The 17,975-nt window shown below is 45.0% G+C and overlaps 1 protein-coding gene across 3 annotated transcripts in view; it reads left to right on the forward strand.

Annotated features, from left to right (window-relative positions):
- MARK2 (microtubule affinity regulating kinase 2) overlaps positions 1–17,975 on the forward strand; it is a 53,538-nt gene that overhangs the window by 4,738 nt on the left and 30,825 nt on the right. The gene's annotated exons all lie outside the window — the stretch shown is intronic.

A 17,975-nucleotide genomic window follows, 5' to 3' on the forward strand; every position in this document is an offset into this window, starting at 1 on the left:
GAAAACCGAAGCATTTACTTCTGGGTTTACGGCATTCGTAAACCAAAATGTTCGTCACCGGAGACGTTCGAAAACTGAGGTACTACTGTATTCTCATTTTCTGCTTGGCTCTAGAAATCAGGAATGAGGTATTATTAGAGTAAGGGCTTTAGGAGTCCCTGGAGTTCACAGAAGTGCCATACCATGACGTTTGAACCCAGTAAAGGTAACTGCCGAGGAAATTGTCATAATTTCTCACTAATCTGTGGATTTGGGGAAGGAGCTAAACAGATGGATACAAGGCAGTCATTGAAACTTGGCTTGCCTCAGATTAAAATCAAGTTTGCTTAGAGATAACTGAATTTTTCCAACGGTGACCAAAGATGGGGCCTGAGGTTTTTTTTCAGTGTAAATGTCTTAAGCAGAGTGGATGCCTGCGAGGCAGGAACAGGTTAAGAATTTGTCTGACTGAGAGGCTGGCATGGTTAGGTCTCTTGGGAGTGGAAGGCTTCTCAGACTAGACTTCTTCCCTTTTGAGCAGAACAACCCAATTGTCAGTAGCCACTTGACCAGTACAAACCCAGGCCTTCAGGAACTCTTCCCATTGAGCACTTAGCCACCTGGCTGGCACCGCCCTCCTCCCAGGAGCTTCCGTGACTTTCCTACATATATATTACGTCGACTTGAATGAATATTTTATGCCCAGAGTGCAGCCAGGCCTCAGACTTTGTGGCCCATTATCGACAAGCGGGATGGGGGCTGGGCGCCACCTTTGGCCCCCTGATTGCGTCTCCACTTAAATGGACTCCCCAGCAGCACTTTGAAGCCCATTAATGGATTGGGGTGAAGTAACCTCAGCAGATGGAAAGGGCAAGGAGGGTGGTGGTCCTTCCTTCTCTGAGACTGCCTGATGAGGCTTTCCTGTGGAAGCCAGGCCCAGCCCCAAGTCCCTCTGCTTGGTTAAGCTGTAGACTATGGCTACTAGACCGCTGCTTTGGAGAGGAGGTGTGGAAAGGGTTTCATTTTCTCTTAGCTGTGGTGGTGCTGCCAGGTTTGCCACTTGCCTGTCAAAGCAAAAATTGAGAGGGATGTGGACGGCGTGGGAGGAGTTTAAACCTGACCCTTTCTCCTTCAGCGGAAGTTCAGCAAAATGACAAACCAGATAGTGGCTGAGTTTTCTTCTCTTGATGGGAGATTCCAGCATTTGTACATTTTGCGCTTAAAGCTGGGATTCTCCAGGCTTTCTCCCAGCCTTCATCAAACACGAGTGAGTCACTGAAGTGTTATCTATGCCTTTTCCCCTTCTGTCTCAGCAAAGGGAAGAGTAAGCCTTTACAAACCTTGGGGTGGAGGACACCACCCATGTCCTACTTCTGGCGTGGGGAGAGACCACCCATCCCCGTGTCAAATCTGGCGCTCGGAGCAGTGTCACTACCCCACCACAACCCGCCGCACATCACTGCTGTCTTCTAGACTTTGAGATGGTGCATCTGATTCTGAAACAACACCAGGAAAGAGTCTGGCCTCTTGGTTTCTAGCTCTCTCTCAGCTCTTCTCTTGCCCACTAGACCTACTCTTCCTTTTGGGGGGAGAAATAGGCTAGATCCCTTCATCTGAATGAATGTTTTTGTCTAGAGTGTTTGAAGTTTCTGGGGTCCTGTGGGGAATTCTTTCTACAGGTTTCTGTCTTTGGGTTAGCACTCATTTCCCTTTACTTTCTTTTATTCCTTACATTTCTCATTAGAAAATGGTGAAAAGGGCAAAAACAAATGCATTTCTCTTCCTGCACCATATGATTAATTTTAGGCTTATAAAGCCTTGTAATCACAAGGTTTGATAGGAGAGAGGGTGAGATGGACGCTGCTCCTGGTGGCTTGGTGAGTCCTGTGGGACGGTGGGGGTAGGGGTGGGGGGGGAGAGAAGAGGAGGGGTGTGTTCAATGGCTGGCTCCAAGCCACCTTTTTCTTTTTAACATAAGGAAGGCGGAGCAGACCTGAGGCTTCTCTGTAGAACCAGTCAAGCTGGTTTTGAGCAGCCTCGGCCTATTTTCCTCTGTGTTCTTTGGGAAATGGGCAATACAAAGGTCTGCCTCCTCTGGGGCTCTGCTCATTGAGGCATGAGTTTGGACGATGTCTGTAAACAACCCCCTCCCCCCAGTACTGAATGGGTCTGAGCTGGGCCTCTCCACATGAGTGGGCTTTCTCTACACCCTGTGTACCTCAAGGTAACTTGGTCTTACACACCTTTCACCGGAAGCTCGAAGATACAACTCTTTCTCTCGAGCCCCGTTTGCAATACATAGGTTGGCAAAAGCCCCTCAGCCTGGCCAGGAGGGAGGGACTGGGTCTGTGATTTTTCTCCCCATCAGTGGACCTGGAAGGGAATCTGGACTCCTGACTGCTGGCTGTCGTGATCTGCCTGCTAAATCCAATGACACCCCAGACCTTGTGTCTTGGTGCGGTGAGACTGTCTGTCTGTCCAGGCCTGCTGGGGAAGAAGGAAGGGAGAGTACTGCAGTAGTTTTCGGTCTTTGGCAGCTCAGCAGGTACTTCAGCCATGGGGAACAGTTTGAGTTTGTCCCTATCAAGGTACCTGTAGGAAAGGTGGACGCCATCAGTCACCACACGCTGGCACTTCTTGAACAGCAGTAGGGAAAAGACACAGCAAGACTCAGGCTCCTGGACCATCAGCTCTGAGGGAGCAGGTTGTTTTCCCGGCAGTCTCCTCTGAGCAGAAAACTCCCCAGTCTGAACGTTTGGTAGTGAATGAATGAGTGAGGCTGCCTCCCAACAGCTCTGTCCGTCCGCCCGCCCGCCCGCCCGCCCGTCCGCCCGTCCGCGTCCTTGGGGGCAGGCTGCCCCATTGCTACCACAGTGATCTACTCAGTGCTTCTCCTGAGCACCATTTCGCTGCGGGTTTTGTTTTGGTGACTGATAATCCTGTACGCAGGGTGGCCCCCTTTTTCCTCCACCTTTTTTAGACCCAAGGGTCTGTTGGCCTTCCCTTACCCTGTCACTTCCTCTCCTCCCCTCCACAGATGGCCATCATTTGACTGTTTCTGCATGTAGTGTTGGAAGCACTTGTGGCTTGTTGCTTTGTTTTTTGCCCACAAGAGTTTGAATTACTGGTTCTCCAGTCACAGGAAGTGGGGCCCCTCTTGGTCTACGTAGCTTCTGATTGAGTTGAACTTGTGGCAGAGTTGAATTGAGAGCCCAGCACTCACTTTTGGACATTAATAAGTGGTTTTGTTGTGGTTAGAGCAGGCTTTGCAGCTTGATTCCCTGTACTGGAATCTTGGGTCAGCCCCTACTGTGACCTTAGGCTTGCTTGATGGTTCTAGGCCTGTTTGCTCATCTGTAAAAAAAAAAAAGACAAGGAGTAATAATCGTCCTTATCTTAGAGATGTAGTTTTTGTGAGTATTAAAAGAGTTCATGAATAAAAGCACTTGGAATAGTGCTTGCCAGTAATCAGCAGCAGCGCATTGCACATGCACAGCTCCGTGGGTTTTCTCTGAGCACCACACAGCTCCAGGTCGGTATTAGGGGGACCCATTGGAGTTTCTCTGTGATCTACTGAAAGAATCTTGGCTCCCATAGGTGCTTTTTCTAGCATTTCTGGGTTGTTGTTTTTTTTGTATTATTATTTTTTAACCAATCAGCTATCTGAAAGAAAACAGAATGCTGTTGGAAAGGTTTACGTACTTTTGAGAACACTTTTTAAATTAAAAAACAAAGGTAGTTCATTTATTCATGAATATCAATATTAGGCAATTTTCTTGATTAAAGAAAAAAACTACCATCTGCCCGCCCATATTTCTGTCGTTAATGTTGGTAGTGGTGGTGGGTGTGCAGCCTCATTATCGATGGCTAGAAGGCCAAATCCAAAGTCACCAGAGCATGGGCTTTTCTGAGCGATGGAGGAGGCCCCTCCAAGTGCAGGGATTTCTTTCATGTTCCTTTCTTCAAGTGCAGTATTTACCCTTTGGCAACAAGAGAAAGCTCCCTGCTTCTCTTAAAGACCACATGAGAACTCTGCAGCTAATGATTTTAGGTTCCTTTTTCACTAGCAGAGGGACCTTCAAGGGCAGGTTCTTGTTACCTCTGTTGGCTCCTCTGAAGTGAGAAGAAAGCCTCCCCTTTCTGAGGCCTGGAAGGGTCGCAGCCATTTCTCAGCTGCTCCTGTGAATTTGTGGGCTCTGAATCTGGGGCTGAGATTTTGGTCTCAGTTGCTTCCTTGTTTGTCCTCATCTCTTGCCACTTCTGGAGCCTGAGTGCCTGGTCAGAACAGCAAGTGAGTTGCTTAGTTTTTTCACATTGCAACTGTGGCCAGGGAGAGAGGTACCAGTGTCACCTCAGAGCTCATCAGGGAATATTTCCTTCACTGTATTTGCCTCTTCCTTTTGACCCCTCTGCTGACTTGTCTCACTTCCTTTTTTTTTCTGTTTGGTTTCTTTGAATTCCGTTCCTTCATTATCACTGCCCATCTCGGGTTTTCATCTCCGTGTCCACTCTGCTCTACCTGTTTCTATGCCTCTTTTGTGGCATGGCTCAGGAGAGGAATTCTGATAGTCTGAGATCTCCTTTATGTATAGAATCCCAGAACCACCCAGTCCTTTCTTTCTCCTATTCCTCTGATTTCTATAAAGTTAAGGATTCACTGCTTTAGAAAACATTTTCTTTTTATGTCTCTGGAGCCACCTTCCTCAGTAAAGCCAGGCTTGGCAACCTGACAGCTTATTAGGGACGGCATCCCGGTTTCCCTGGTGACAGGGTCTAAGCCGTTTCCTCTGGCCTATCAGGAATGCCATAACTCTAGATCCTGTCTTGGGAGAAATCTGAGGAAGCACTTGCTAATTTTGGTAGTGCAGTATTGAACTTGTTTCCCAAGGTGTGGTCTGGGGACTCCAGGGGTCCCTAAGGCCCTTTCAGTGGCACATGAAGTCAAAATTATTTTCATCGTAACGTTAATGCAGTATTTGCCTTTTGTTCACTCTCACTCTCTCAGTATACAGTGGAGTTTTCCAGAGGCTGAATGATGTGTGCTGACGTCACTCTTGACAAATGAAATGTGTGTTTTTGTATTCTTGGGCTTTCTAGAATTTTTAAGGTATAAATATAGAAGTTTTCAGTGATGAACTCAGTTCTCAGTACTTCTGCTGTGCCCTTACTAGCTTTCTTCCGTTGTAGCTACGATAATGTCTGTAAACCTCGTTATTGTTCAATAAGTCATTATTTCAAAATCCCAGCATTTGCCTGGCACCTTCAAGGAAACACAAGAAGTAAGTACAACTTGTAAAACTTGTAAAAACTTTTGGGAAAACTTACAATTTTTAAATTTTTATTTACAACTTATTTTAGCACTTAGTTCTATTTAATTCTAAAATAGAAGAAAATTTATAATATTTCTCTTATATTTAAGGATGGATTGTTGGCTTTAAAAAGCTTAGAAGACTCGCTTTCTCAACACATACTGCAACCTCTATTTACTGAAATGGATATATCAACAAGTGAAAGGGAGGAATCTACTCCAAAAAAGCTGGGCAAAATTGTAAATAAGAAGTGGAAAAAAAAAACAAACTAAAAGAGATGGAATCACAATGAAAGTTATCTTCTCAGCTTTATAGATGTTAATAGTGTATCTTACTGTGTCTCACGCAACAGAACATTTTTGTATCCTATTATAGTGCCAGTTAAGTTGCAGCATCATTTCAAGACCCATCATTTAGAGTTTAAAGAAAAAGGAATTGAATATTTTAAGTGTACACACCATGAACTCTTTCAAAGCCAAAATTTGTTCTAGCTTTTCAACCTAGAAATGAAAAAGTCAGTGAAGCCTCTTACAGGATAAGTTATCACATTGCTTTGGCTGGAAAAGTGTCCCCAGAAGCTGAGAGATAATGGAGTCGTGAACAGCTGACATTCTTGATGCCCCCTGGATGAAAAGTTAGTGAAATTCAGGGCAGGGCCACTTCCATGTTACCGTGACTTGTCGAATTAAAGATTGCGCTGCAAACCTGAAGACTGAGTTAGTATCTTGTTTACAGGACTTGACTTTCACCTTACAGGTGAACACATTTACAGACGTGGCTCAACTTGTACCAGCACCGACTAGGCTTCAAAGAGTATTTTCTTTATGTGAATGCTCAGCAGCAAACACACGTGCTGATAAATATGAAAGGGTCGAATAACTTTTTTGACTCTGATGGTTTGCCCTGGAACAACTTCGTTTCCATTTGCTGTGTTGGTGCAGCAGCAACAGCAGAGAAAACTGTCACCTAACATGAACCAAGGCAGTGGCACCAGACTGCCGGCCGACGGACGGAGTTCCTGCTGCACACTTGTGGTTAAAAAAACAAAAGAACCATTTTTACTTAAGGATAGATATCCTGAATGAAGCACTAAAAATTACTAATTTTTATTAAACTCAATGCTCTAGTAAAGGTTTCTGTACTGTGCTGAGGGATGACATGCCGTGTCTGTGGAGCCCTGCTGTTACATGCCACAGTCCGGGGACTGGCTGGAGAAAGTGCACTTGTGTCGGAATGGAACCAGCTGCATGGAGCGTCATTTTTACTTGAAAGAACAACTGATGGGACATGGCTATTATCCATACCTGGAGTATTTCGTGGACATTTTCTTGAAATTGAACACATTTTCTTGAAATTGAACAGAGTTAAGTATCACCATTGCTAGTGATAAAATTCAAGTTTTCAAGCGAAAATCACAATTTTGGAAAGTTTGTGTTTGTCAAGCTTTTTTGATGAGATCGATAGTAAAATTAATGGAATGCGATTTGTCAACATTATGTGAAGTGCCAGCATTTGGAAGTTCTGCATGAGTCAGTGAAGGACTACTTTTCCAGATAGCCAGTGGGTAAAAGAGCCATTCAGAGTGCAAGATGACCAGTGGATTTTAACGTAAAAGTACACAAAAGGTTCATTGATAAAATTTCAGATTGCACATTGCAACAGGCCTTTAAAAACTACCACTTGTTGAGTTTTGGTCTACTATCAAAGAAGGAAATCCTCCTCAGTATCTGAAGGGCTGTTAAACTCCATTTTTCAACGACAGGTTTGGGTGAAGTGAGATTTTCTTCATTTCTTTGAACCAAAGCAACATACCAAAAAACATTGAAGGCAGAAGTATATACGAGAAGTCGGCTCTTTTGCGTTAAGCCAAGACATTAAAGAGGTCTACAAGAATGTAAAACAGCGCAACTCTTGTTGTAAATTTCATCTTGTTTTAGAAAACAGTTTCTTCATTAAGAATAGGTTATTTGTGTAAACATGTAATGGGTTTATTGTTATTTTTGAACGAATTAATAAAAACGTTTTTTAAAAATTGTCCGTGTCAATTTCTAATAAGCTAACTCTTGATAGCTATAACCCACATGTTGTAGACAAAACTTGAGTTGATGGTCCGTCCCTCTTGGGTTGGATACTTTCGATGACTTCAGAAAGAGCCCTTGTTTGCATTTCCCAGCTCCTATATAATCACTGGTTACCTCTCAGAGACTTTGACCCAAGTTAGTTTACTTCCTTCTTCTAATACATATAGCATTGGTCTTATGAGGTGTTTGTTTTTGCTGTTTTATTTGTGGTCGGTTTGTTTATTCATGCCCCCTCTTTTTTCTTTATTTTTTCCTTATTTTCGTTTTCCCTCTTTATTCTTAATTTTTCCCATTTCTTTTGTTTCTTTACTTTGTTAGTGTTTTGTTTGTTTGTTTGTTTGTTTTTTTGGGGGGGCTGTTGCAGAACGACAGGAATTAGGTGATGGTGTTAGTGGTTTTTTTGTTTTTTTTGGTCTGGCATCATGTTTCGATTGCATTATAAGATCAGTTTGTCAGGTGGATTTCCTTTGGTATGTGTGAAGTTGTGGTTTGCAAAATACAGTTTTTTCATAAAAAAAATATGTTTACATATAATGGGTTTACTAATGTTCTTTTAAAATGAGTGGATACATATTAAAATCTTTCTCATATTAATTTCTAATGCATAAAATGTTGATAGATGTAATACATATAAACAAAAGCTTTTTGGGGACCCAATTATTTTTAATAGTACAAAGGTTTTCTGAAACCAAAAAGTGTAAGAATCATGTAGACAAAACTTGGGTTAATTCTCTCTGGCTTTGGTTGGTCAGTTTCTTGGTAATTTCATAAAAATCATTTTGCAATTCCCAGCCCCTATTTAGCCTTGAGTGGGCCTCAGGAAGGCACGTGCTGCCTTGGTTTGCTGTCATCGTAGCTGAGGAAGCTGGCTCTCAGTGACCCAAGGGACTTTGACGATGTTGGCTCGTTTCCTCCTTTGAATATAGCATTGGTCTTGTGAGTTTTTTTAAAGTTAAATTTTATTTTTTAAATTTGAGATAATTTTAAACTTAGAAGAATTGCAAAAATAGTCCAGGGAGTTCTGTACATTCTTCACCCAGTTTCCCATTATGTTAACATCTTATGTAACCATAGAGCATCTATCAAAACTAAGAATTAATCTGGTGTAATACTGTTAACCAAAGTACAGAACTCATTCAGATTTTACCAGGTTTTTCACTGATGTGCTTTTTCTGTTCCAGGGTCCAGTCCAGGATCCCACACTGCATTTAGTTGTCATGTCTCCATAGTCTCCTCAAATCTATGACCATTTCTTAATCTTTCCATGTCTTTTGTAACACTGACTATTTTGAAAAATACTGGTCAGTTATTTTATAGAATGTTCCTCAGTTACGGTAGTCTGAAATTTTCTAATCTGAGGCCTTGTGTTGTAATTCCTTTTTTTTTTTCATTGTGGGAACATACACATAACATAGTTTACATTTTCATAATTTTTAAGTGTATAGTCCATTGGCATTAAGTCTATTCACAATGTTATGTAACCATCACCACTATTTCTAGAACTTTTTCGTCATGCCAAACAGAAACTCTGTGTCAGTTCAACAGTAACTCTCCATCTTCCTCCCCCCAGCTTCTGGTAGCCTCTGTTCTACTTGTATGTGTTTTCCTATTATAGATGTCTCCTATAAATGGAATCATGCATTATTTGTTTTTTTATGTCTGACTCAATTCATGTAGCATAGTGTTTTCAAGGCTCATCCATGTTGTAGCTTTAATTCCATTTTAAAAATTAACTGCAATAAAAAAAAATTAACTTAGATTTTCTATGATGATATGTATTAAGTTTACATGTTGGAAAATATACTTAAGACGTGTAGTTGTAATAGGTTTAGTAATGTTATTTTAAAAGAATTAATAGTTTAACATTTTCCCAATTTTAATTATAACACAGTAGCTATAACCCATGTAAATGAAAGCTATTTGAGGTCCTTAATAATTAAGAGTGTAAAGGGTTTCCAGACAGACGTGTGAGAATCGCTTTTGTAGACAAGTACGGGGTTGATAGCCTTGTCCTTGATTGGTTTGTTACTTGCTATGACCTCATAATGAGCCTTTGTTTTGCAATTCCCAGAGTCCTGGCTGGGCTGCTGGAAGGCACTTGCTGCTTTGGTTTGCAGTTGTTCTAGCTGAGGAAGCTGGTTCTCAGTGACCCGAGGGACTTTGGCCAAAGTTGGCATTTTTCCTTCTCCTAATACAGAGCCTTGGCCTTTTTTTTTTTTTTTTTTTTTTTTTTCCATTAAAAAGATCATTTGGCTTACTTGGATTTCGTTATGACAAGTTTTTGTTTTTTTAAGCTTTGTGTTGGCTATTGGTCAATTCCAAATTTGAAAACTGCAAAGCTTGCTGAGCCTCCAACCTTGAAGAACCTTGGTGCCTACAATAGCTGAAGGCCGGGGGTTCCAGTCACTCACTAAAGCCAGAACATCCCCAGTCTGTTCTCTGGGTGGCTACAGCGTCTACACACTTTGTTCCTGTTTCTTCTGTACTTAACTCTTTGTTGGCCCTGCCAAACCCACACTTCTGTAGGTACACTTTATTTTCTCCTGTAAGAGGTAAGCACATTTGGTGTATGCATATAACAGTGTATGAACTTGATCATTGTTTGATGACTCTTTAAGAGACAGGTGAAATTGCATTGGATACAGAGTTCTAAATTACGTTACTCTTCTCAACCTTCGTTCTTGTCTCGATTTATCCTCCAACTTCTATAGCACCTCTAACTTTTGAAAGCTTCCCTTAATACCGTTAATAGTAGACCTTTGGGCCTTCTCTGCTAGTCACTTGGACCAGCTTTAAGCAAATCTTTTAAACTGATCTCATTTGCTCAGAATCATTATCGGAATCATTAAAAAAAACTGTTTAATCAAGTGCTTAACTTACATCAATTTGAATCTACATATAGACTTACAGGATTATAGATCCTTTCCCCCTCACTCAGCAAGTCCCATAATCCTGTGCGTTTTACACAAAGCATTTCTTTTCAGATTCACATGTGGCTTTCATTTCAATTCCAGAATTGAACTTGATGTGCGTTTTTTGTCTCTCTTCGGCCGCTGGTCTATATGCAAGATGGACTTTTGCTTTCAAAGGGGATTTGTTCTCTGTTAGCTAAGGCAGTGACTCAGTGTAACAGTGCCTCCTGGATGGCCCTCTAAGTACATTACTCTGTTCCAAGTGGTTGGGAAACTCTTAAATGGAGCAAACTGAGTACTTGAAGGGTAGACAGTGCTCCCACCCATTCTCATTCTTGGGGCACAGTGTGTGCCCTGAGGCTGTGTCTTTAGCTATAGACACAATATGTAACAGGCAGCATTTATTGAGCACTTACTTTGTCCCAGACACTTGTTTAGGTATTTCACATTATCAGCTCATTTAATCTTTGTGAGATAGTGGGTCTTATTATTTTCCCCACTTTACAGATAAGGAAACGGGCGCCCAGAAATGTTGAGTAACTTGTTTAAAGTAACAAACCCAAGTGGGCCAGCATGTATTAGTGTCAAAACCCAACTGTCAAGACTGGCGAGCCCTTTGGCCCTGGTTCCAGCTGTGTCCAGGTGGTACAAGATGGAGCGATCCTTTAAGATTAGCTCCCCATCGGTGGGGCAAAACCATCTCCCAGGTGGGCTTTAGAGTCGTGTGAACTGTCTTTTTCCGCCCTCGGTGGTCTGTTGCCAGGGTGGCTCACGTGTTGGAGGTGCGGTAGTACAGCTCTCTGGCTCACTTCCCTGGTCTTGCCTGCGCCATATAAGTGCTGTGGGAAACGTGAAAAAAAAATTTTAACCCTGGCTTCTTATTCTCTTTATCTCTTCTCATCTTCTGGAATTTCAAGAACCCCTTTAGAAAAACCAGAGTCCTGAGATCTAAAGTCGGTAACCAACAAATAAGTACCCCACAGCATAGGACAGTTTGGATTCCTAGTTTTGACCGTCCTATACTGTGGTACCCATGAAATGCTGTGATTCTGGAAGCCTTGTGGTAAGCACTCCCCCTCCTTCCCACCAAAAAAAAAAGAAGAAGAAGAAAGATTTTGTGTGCCCATCTTAACTGTACCTTTTATCCTTATGAAACTAACGTTGTCTCTTTACAACCTTCTATGTGCCCTTACACGTGCAGAGGCCCAGAGCTACTTGCGTTTAGCCCTGAGTGCCAGGGGCACTGAGCACCGACGCTGGTGGTGTGCATTCGGGACCTGCCAGCTCCCCCCTGGGAGCTGCACTCTGGCTGTCCTGCTGTCTCTATCCCATTGTAATATATATGCCACCAGCTCCTGTTTGTATTTGTTCAGTCCTTTTTTTTGGTTCGCCTCTCCCTCCTTAAGCCGTAGTGCCCACAGTTAAGTACGTGGTCCTCCTAGACACCTGTAGTTGTTTCTTAATGAGAGTGATTGCTGTGTGCGTCTCTGTGGGTTTTTACTTGGCTTGAGTTTATGGCTTGATTTACTTGCTTGTCTTACTCTGGCAGTAGTGCCTTATTCTGTTAGAGGTTTTGGTTTTTATTAGCAAAGTTCTAAAATTTTGAACCTATTTTAAGATACCAGCAATGGGGTGTGGATAGAGGGGTGAGCTGCTGCTCTTGGTTTAAACATTACTTTCCACTTGTGCCCCTCTGCTGCCCTAGCAGAGAAAGAGAGGGAATTCGACTGTATGATGGTATTTGTGTTCAAACCTGATTCATTTCTCCAAGATCACGGTTATATGCCATTTCTAAATTACTTTAGAACCCATCTTTTTGTTACAGTGGAAAAAGCAAGGTCCACATAAATTACTTTGACAAGCACAGCTTTCTCATGAGTGGTTCTCCCTGCTCCCTGCTTCCATCTCGGCACATTTTTATCTCAGCAGAGGTAGCTGCTGTTCACACATAGGTATTTGTTAGTGATGCGGGCCACTGCTTCCTTGGAGAGTGTATGGAGGCATTTTCTTGCTAATGAAAAGGCTGTCATAATGGGTTAGGTCCATAGAGGCTCTGCCCTTCTGTACTTGTATTCCCAGGGAGGAAAATGTCTCCCTTAATTACCACATCACACTGGCAGAGAGGAGTGGCTGCTAATTGGTTAGATGGCAGCCCTTTGCATTAATGTGGAACTGGTAGAGTTGTTTTGTTTTGTTTTGTTTTTAAGTAAACAAATAGATTTGAGCCAGGTAAGTTTATTTTGGAGAGACGAAGCTCTGTATAGGGATTTCCCTTTATGAATCTCGTGTCTTTAGGACCTTTCTGTGTCCTGTTTTCTAACCTGACAGTAAAAAGCACGTAGGTAGCTTTTGTTGCCATTTAGGTTCAGGTGATGAATGGCGTCTCTTCTCTTCCTCCCCGTCTGCTCCCTTTCTGTTTGGTAGCACCAGATTCCTTTATTTGGTTGGGTTTTCATTCCCTCCTTCTGTGTGGGAATGATTGAACCCTATTCTGAAATATATTTTTCAGACAGTGTTTAAAAGCAAACACCCTGCCTTTCTTGAAACCACAGAAACTGCTTGTGAAACAGCCGATAGGGCAAGCTGCCAAATCCACACTGTTAAAACCAATCCCTTAATGACAAAATGTCAAACACTGATGTTAAACCTTCATTAGGATTGTGGTGTGAGGATTTTTCTCAATAATAAATGTTTAGGTGCCGAGCTCCCAGTTTCACATTCAGCATGCTTACATTATAAAATTCTTCATGGTAAACCATTCCAGAAGAGTCTTGTGTAGCTAATCAGCTGTCCACTGTACAGGAAAGGTTTCAAACAAACCAATTCCCATTCCCCCTCACCTACTTTTTTTTTCTTTTTTTTTTTTTTTCAGGAAGTGGTTTTCTTTTGAGGTGATTTGGACCAAGCTTCTCACCAGCTTTTTCTTTTTTTAAGCTAGAGCTAGCTTCAGAATTGTTTTTTCCCCAGCGGAGGAGGACTTGGGCGTTAATCTTTATCTGTAGGCTCTGAATTAACTGACTTTTTTCCTTTTAGCTGGCATAGAATCTTCTCTGTTTGTCTGGGGACTTTGCTGTCTTTCCACGACCTTCAGGAATGAGTATCTCTTCCTCCCTACTGCCTTCCCCAAGAGCTCTGGCGCTGCTGGTGGCCTGGTGGGTAAGGGTGCAGTTTACAAACTGGTAACGGTGTGCACTGAGCCGTAACACCGATTCAAAGGAATTAAGGAAGGAGACCAGGCTTGACAACCAATAATTGGGAAATAAAAGGAAAAATACATAAACGTGCCCCCTGGGCACCGCCCGCACTGAGATGCGTGGTTCCGCGTGCGGGGCTTCAGGGCTCTCCCAAATCTTTCCCTCTTCTGTTCCTAGCAGCTTTTCCTGACTTCATTTCTATGACCTGAGTCCTGAGTGACTTTTTTGACTGTGTTTACGCTCTTCCCATATCATCTTTGCTGGCAGTAGGTCCTGTCCCTCGTTTCCAGATGGGTGTGAGCTAAGGAAGGCTAAATGATGGATTCTGCAGTGAGTCTCCGTGACTTGGCTTCCTCTTATGTCAGCATCGCAGGACTCACCATGGTCGACTCTGGATGGGCCTCCCCATTCAGTGAAGCCCCAGGGTCGACACAGAGCCCGCCAGCACTCATGGACCTAGCTAGCTAGACATGAGACCTGGGGTCTTCTGATCTCTCAGCTATGGTTCCTCTGAAAAAGAACAAAAGGTGCAGACTTCTAGAAAATTAGGGGGAAATAGGTGGACTGTAACTTTATTTCCTGGATTTGGTCCCATATTGAACTGTGTGCTTTGTGCTATTTCTCCTACAAGGTAGTCAACTCTTTTTTTTAAAAAAAAGATTTTATCGGGGAAGGGGAACAGGACTTTATTGGGGAACAGTGTGTACTTCCAGGCCTTTTTTCCAAGTCAAGTTGTTGTCCTTCCAATCTTAGTTGTGGAGGGTGCCGTTCAGCTTCAAGTTGTTGTCCTTTCAGTCTTAGTTGCGGAGGGTGCAGCTCAGCTCCAGGTCCAGTTGCCATTTTCTAGTTGCAGGGGGCACAGCCCACCATCCCTTGCGGGAATCGAACCGGCAACCTTGTGGTTGAGAGCTCACTGCACTGGCCCATGTGGGAATCGAACCGGCAGCCTTCGGAGTTATGAGTCGGAGCTCCAACCGCCTGAGCCACCGGGCCGGCCCTGGTAGTCAACTCTTTTGAAAGATGGGCTGCATCTTATCCTTCTTTGTATCCATTCCTCCCCCAGGGTCTTCAGATGCTTTGTGCATTGTCATCTCTCAATTATTTGTGAAATAAAAAATAAGAAAAATTATAACATGGGCATAGTCTTCACTGGCACCCACCCTTGGGGAAGTATGTCCATATTGATTTGTAAATTAGACATCTGTCTATCCAATTTTTGGCTATATAAGTCACAAGTCTTAATCAGTGTCTTAATTGGTGCAATAATGACTAAAAAGAACAAATTTTCAGGATGAGAGGATAAAGGGGCAGTTTTACACTATTACAGGTTGTGATAAAAACTCAGGGCAGAAACCACAGGGGGAGAATGAATGCTGCTTAGGAAACCCTGCCTGGCCTTTTGAAGGAGGGACCAGAGCCAGAAAGCCAGGCCCTCCTGGTTTTGCCAAGTTCTGACCCACAGTGTCTCTGGCGACGTTGGTTCTGGTTAAATTGGCCTCATCCTTCCTTCCCTCTTTCACGATGGCCGGACAGAGGTACACTGAGTGTGGGAATGTTGGACAGGTCACGTGGTCTGTATCGGAAGGCTGGAGTTACTTATAGTGGGAGAAGAGCTCAGGATCCCGGCACAGGAGGAACTGATGTCACAGCACCTCAGCACCTGCTGGTCTGAGGACCCACATTTGTCCTCGAGCATCTCAGGGGAGATCATTTGCTTTTCTGAATGGACCAACAGCTGTGAAATCAGGGACCACGTTTTCCAGGACCATTGTGGGTGAGGAAAGAGTGACAAAAATGACCGTTTTCTCCTTTCTTCTTGATTGCGTGTTCTTTGTGACTCAGGGTGTGCAAGCTCCACCTGACTTTTGAATCTCCTGTTTTTGAACGGGTGTAGAAGGCACCAGCAGTGCAGGGCGGTGGAAAAAGGACCCGTTGGACTGGTCTGCTTGGACCCGCCTCCCCTTCCCCCACGCTGGGCAGGGAGACTGAAACTGCTGCTGCTGGGCTTTGCCAAGTCACCTACCCATTGGCATGCAGGCCGCAGCTCCCCACCCAGGAGCCCTCGGAGGAGCCAGCTGCTGGGGAGTCATGCTGCGGGTGAGGCGGGTGCTAGGTGTGGCACGGCACCCGGCAGGCACCGGGCCGGCTCAGAGCAGCTCACACAGCCTGCAGAGCCCCAGGGCCTGCTGGAATAGACTGTGTCATGGTGCCTGTCCCTGGGCCGTGTGGCCACGTCCATGACGTGCAGAGAGGCTGGGAAGGGCGAGGAGCTGGTAAATAGTGGGTAAATGAAGTCGAGGGAGGGAAAGGATCCTTCCCGAGGGCACACTGAGTTCAGGATTGTAATGTTTCTACGTCCGGAGTTGTCATGTAGGTTAATTTTAATTTGTTCAGCCCTAGGCAGAAGAGATTTTCCAGTGTGTGAGCCTGGCGTCCAGGGCAGTTAGATGAGATTGACCTGTGGGAGCGGACTTGCTGGCAAGGTCTCCAGGACACACAGACCATGGCCATCTCAGGTTTCAGGCAGGGCTGGAAGGCTTGTGAGCACAGAAGCATTGAGAGCCCTCACAGCCACACGACAGCCCCTCGTTTCACACGTGGGGAAATGCAGGTCCCAAGAGGGTGAATGACTTACTCAAGATTATGTAAGTTGCTTGGGCAGAGCCGGGCCTGGAATCACTCTCTCTCGGAGACCTTAGCACTATGATTGCTTCCGCTTCAAAGGCAGTCCTATTGCTTAGATAGCCTGTGTGCGGGCCACCTGCAGACCTCACAGCAGACAGGAGACTGGGAAGAGGCAAGTGGAAGGGTAGCAGGCCCCAGCCCCATGGCTGGAGATGAGTTCTGAAATTCCGCCAGAACTCAGGCGCTAGAGAATGGATTTAAAGAAGTGGGCACCACATTCCAGCTCTGACCTCAGTTAGAGGAGTCACAGGGAGCAGAGTTGTGCTAAGAGCTCTTGGGGTTAGGAGTCACTCCAAAAAGAGCGGGAAGACCCTCACCATGACTTTCCCTCATGAATTAGGAAAGACTTTCTCGAGAGCCGGTTGGATACCAGGCACTGTGCCTGGGCATTGAGGACACAGGGATGACTTAAGTCCTGGAAATTTCCCTGAGGCGGCTCTCAGTCTTGTGTGATGGTGAGCGAGACAGCCACCGAGAGTGGAGACAGGCTGTTCAGCAAGCAGTGGCGGCCTGTGCAAGGGCTGACTTGCAGATGCCTCGAGACATGTCAGGGACCCTGAGCACTTCCTGGGAAGTGCTGTCTGAGCTGAGGCCAACCAGGAAGAAAAATGGGAACAGATGATGGACGGAAAGTGTCCCAGCCAGTAGGAGGTTGTAGCAAAGGCCTGGAGGTCTGAGAGAACAATCTTCACCTGAAGACAGGTGGCGGGAGCCCAGAGTGAGACTCCAGGAAGGGACTAGAAAGGGCTGGAGCTACAGGCAGAGAAAGGGAGCCAATCAGCTCATAATGCAGCTGAAGGAAAAATCCAGGAACCATGTGTGTCTGAAAATCAATTTTACATGTATGTATACATGCATAGACATTTACATACGTATGTGTACACGTGCATATGTATATACACAGATAGAACTCGCCTGTGTATATATGTATGTGTGAGCATTTAAGGGGTGCTGTGCATGTGAAGCCATCACTTCCTGTTCCCAGTGCTGCGTGCCCTGCTGAGATGACCTTAGGTGTCTCCCTGCCCCACGCCACAACCATGCTGTAGAGGAAAAGGGACTGGTTTTTCTGCGTGTGGCTTTGGGTGAAGAGTAGGCTGTTGTAGGTTTCTGTCCTGGCTGGTGGTAGCTTTGGAACAGGGCTGGCCGAGGACACTGGGGCTTCTTCGGGCCCAGGGTCAGCACCCGTTTCCCCATCTCAGGGCAGTGACTCACACCCGTTGCTGCCACAGGCGGTTCTGCAGGCTTTTCAGAGGCAGCCTGTGGAGGCCTGTGGTAGCTGTTGGTGAGAAAGAGGAAGTACCTGCTGGGTATCCCTCCTGCCAGTCCCGACGTTTCTCGCGCTAAACAGCACCTCTCCGTGGCGGCCTTGGGCTTGGCTCTGGCGGAGGAGGAGCGCTGCCCTCCTCATGGGAGGGGCCGTCATCTGTGGCTTCTGCTCTGCCCTTGCTCACAGACTACATTGCACTACACGGCCAGTGAGAGTCCCCCTTCCCTCCTGTCATTGGCAGTCAGGGACACAGTGCTTGAGTGGCAGACCTTAACTTAGAGGCTTGTGGAAATGACCGTGCTCCGAACTACACGCAGGGTTCAGGGCGCAGCCAGCAAAGCGTGTGGAAATGGGCCCGAGGGAGTGTGGCCTGTGCGCCTCGGGAGGGCATAGTGGGACAGCGGTTCACTGCTGACTCCATATGGGTGTTGCCTGTAGACAGCTGGGCTCCCCTCTCCTGCCAGGGAGTGAGTTTTGTTCCCATGCTCGTCTGGCTTTTACTGTTTCCCCTCCTGCCTTTCCCCAGAGACCATAAACCTGCCCAC

This window comes from Rhinolophus sinicus, chromosome 14 (genome assembly GCF_057876585.1).
Source record: "Rhinolophus sinicus isolate RSI-liver-muscle chromosome 14, RSI-T2T, whole genome shotgun sequence".
Taxonomy (NCBI): Eukaryota; Metazoa; Chordata; class Mammalia; order Chiroptera; family Rhinolophidae; genus Rhinolophus; species Rhinolophus sinicus.